This window comes from Leptonychotes weddellii, chromosome 9 (assembly GCF_054177405.1).
Source record: "Leptonychotes weddellii isolate Sample4059 chromosome 9, ASM5417740v2, whole genome shotgun sequence".
NCBI classification, from domain to species: Eukaryota; Metazoa; Chordata; class Mammalia; order Carnivora; family Phocidae; genus Leptonychotes; species Leptonychotes weddellii.
Window position 1 is genome coordinate 37674663 of NC_138377.1, and position 3055 is coordinate 37677717.

Here is a 3055-nt window from a genome sequence, read left to right on the forward strand (position 1 = left end):
ACTGAGCTTCACTCCTGTTTTACTTGGCTGTCACTATAATCCTCTGAAACTTCCCAGTTCTGTTGTTCATGTTTCTTAAGTGGTTTGTCTTATAAAACAAAGTGATATATTGAAAGTAATATATGAAGATTAAATGGTGTTCATGCAATAGATTGCTGACTCAAGTTTGAAATACTTTGTTGCCTTTCCCTTTTTTTTTTAAAATTTATTTTATTTGACAGAGAGAGAGAGAGCAGGAACACAAGCAGGGGGAGTGGGAGAGGGAGAAGCAGGCTTCCCGCTGAGCAAGGAGCCTGATGCAGGGCCCAATCCCAGGACCCCAGGATCACGACTTGAGCAGAAGGCAGACGCTTAATGATTGAGCCACCCAGGAGCCCCCTTTGTTGCCTTTCCTTAAAGGATTGTTTTAGGGAAATTTTAATTTCTGTTTTCCTTAAAGAAAATTTTAAAATAGCTCTGTGAAATTGTGAAAACTACTTGGTGGGAGGCGATGGTGTGGTTAAAAGATTCTGTTTCATATGAAGGGATCCAGCTTTTGTTGGTGGCCTACTTTTCTGTCCTAACACAACTATGTTGTTTCAAATCTAAGTGAAAAGAGTAAAACTTACCTTCTAGACATTCTTTACCATGCTAGATAAGGATCCAAGTAAGGACATATGTTATTCATTTATTTTTTCTCTTTGGTTTCCAACTCTAAAAAGCCCTATGGCAAGTTCTCTTAAGTAGATTTTAAGCATAAATGAAAGCAATATATGATACAGGGAAGGGTTTCACTTTTTAGGAGAGGGATTTTACAATTATATATTCATAGTGTTAATATTGTCCTGATTTCACATGTTTCACAGGGGCCAATAGCATATCTTTGTGTACTTAGTAGGGAAAAATTCCAGGGACCTGAATTTTTCTTGCATAATAAACCATTAGAGAGAGTATGGGTCATAGTGTATGTTGTCATGGCACAAGTTTTGGGTTAGAGAGCTAAGGTCACTGTTCCTATTATAGTTTTTCTTGAGATCACTTATAATTCTTGATTTTTCACCTTTTTAAAAAAAAATTTTCACTTTTAAATGTGGGTGTCAGACTCGGCCACATTGTCCCCTGTCCAGGTCAAGTAGATCGTGTGCAGGATCTTTGTCCATAGTGGCTTGGCTGAGCTTGGCAGCAGCTGCAAGGTGGTAATAAGAAGTGTTGGACCTTAGGATTGGGCATCAGATAATGGAGCACTTAGGAAGAAGTATGTGACCTTGGTGGATGGGCATGATGCCGTGACTCACCCTTTTCAGAGAATGTTCTAGATATATTCTCTGGTCAAATTAGATCAATGAGTTACAAAATGCAGCCAAATACCACATGTCTAGAGCCATGGGATGTTTCTATTTCTCTTAATTTGTGTTCTCCTTGAGGCAGGTCCTGAGCTAAGGATTTGAGTGTAAGAGATTTATTAGGGAAATGCTCCTGGAGGAGCATCCCCAGCAAGGGGAGCAGGCTGGGGAGTGGAGAAGAAATCAAGAAAGGATTTTTTTTTTTTTAGAGCCAAAAGGTCTCACATTTATTACTGAACCAACCTATTGGTGCAGAGGCATAGTTACAGAGAAAACTCATTTCCACGATAAGACAAGTCTATGGCCAGGTAGGAAGGATGTTTACAGAATGATAGAACACGTGATCTTCATGCAGCTTAATTAAATATGTGTGCCAATTAAGTGTGTCATCTCATGATGTGTGATGGCTTATAGACCCAGCTTGGTTCTTCTCCAGTGCCTCCTCTTGGAGTTGTACCTGACCTTATTACCAGTTTTCATCCGAATCTGCTGGGGAATGGGACGATTCTGCTTTTGTTTCTTGGCCAGGAATCGCTTGATTCTGAAAGTCTTGTGAGAAGACATGGCGAGAAGCAGTCAGCCACGCAGAGCAGGATGGCGGTGAAAAAGAGAGAAAGGATGTGGTTTTAAGCGATGTCTGATTCTCTCGGGAGCTCTGGAGTATTAACTATTCTAGGGTTTGTCCTGCTTCATGGGAAAGAAGCTGGGCTGTTGTACTTCCACACTGGTCTATCATATTATTGGCTGCCAGCTGGGAGCACTGGGGTAGAAGTGGCTGTAGGCCTCCCAGGCACTCCTAGCTCTCTGCATGGACGAGGTGGTTCCAGTGCTCAAGGGCAAACCTCAGAAGTCACAGGTGCTACAGCATGGAAGCACAGAGCCAGTAAGAGGAATGAGTGGGTTACCAACAGTAGCCGGTGTCTACTGCACCTTCTGTAGCTTTTTGATCTTTCTGGGGTTAGAAAATATTGAATATAAATCAATAGAAGTTAAAGAAGGCTTCATAGAGTAGCCCTACATCTGCTTGTTCTTCTTTACCGAGGAAAAGCAGAACTAGGCCTGTTTACTTCCCCAGCATAACAATAAACTTCTTTGTAAGGTGCTCTCAATCCTCTTCCTGGAAGGTCTAAATCCGAAGTTACCGCTACCTGATGCTCTTGCCCAACCTTCCTCCTGCCTTCCTCCCATAGCTGAGGTTCTAGCCCCAGAGCTCTCCAAGCACCCTGCTCTTCTAGAACTTTATGTATCACAATTCCTTGTTTGGAGTCTCTGACAGTGTTGGGCACATCTTTGAATCCTCTAGGAAGCCCCACGTCCACTAAGCTGAGTGCCGCACACATACTAGATCCTCCAGAATGAAACACTTAAAAACTGCTTTGATAGCTTTCTTTTTTTCTGCTTCTGGTTTCTCTAAGTGACTGCTATCAGTTGAAAAAAATTAGACATGCATTTTTGGGGGGGGCCATCATCCCCATTTTATTGTTTATCAGGTATTTTTATTGCTGTGTAACAAATTACTACAAATTCAATGGCTACAATAAGATACATTCACCATCTCACAGTTTTTGTGGGTCAGGAGTGTGGGCATGGCTTAACTGGGTCCTCTGCTCAGTGCCTACCAACACTGCAATCAAAGTGTCGACCAAGTGGCATTCCCAGCTCATTCAGGTTGCTGGCAGAATTCCTTCCCTTGTTGGTTGTGGGACTGAGGCCCCCAGCTCTTCATTGTCGAG

General features: G+C 42.3%; 1 pseudogene; it reads right to left on the reverse strand.

Annotated features, from left to right (window-relative positions):
- Window positions 1-1573: 1573 nt before the first annotated feature.
- On the reverse strand, window positions 1574-1928 carry LOC102742270 (large ribosomal subunit protein eL39 pseudogene; annotated as a pseudogene).
- Window positions 1929-3055: the final 1127 nt, after the last annotated feature.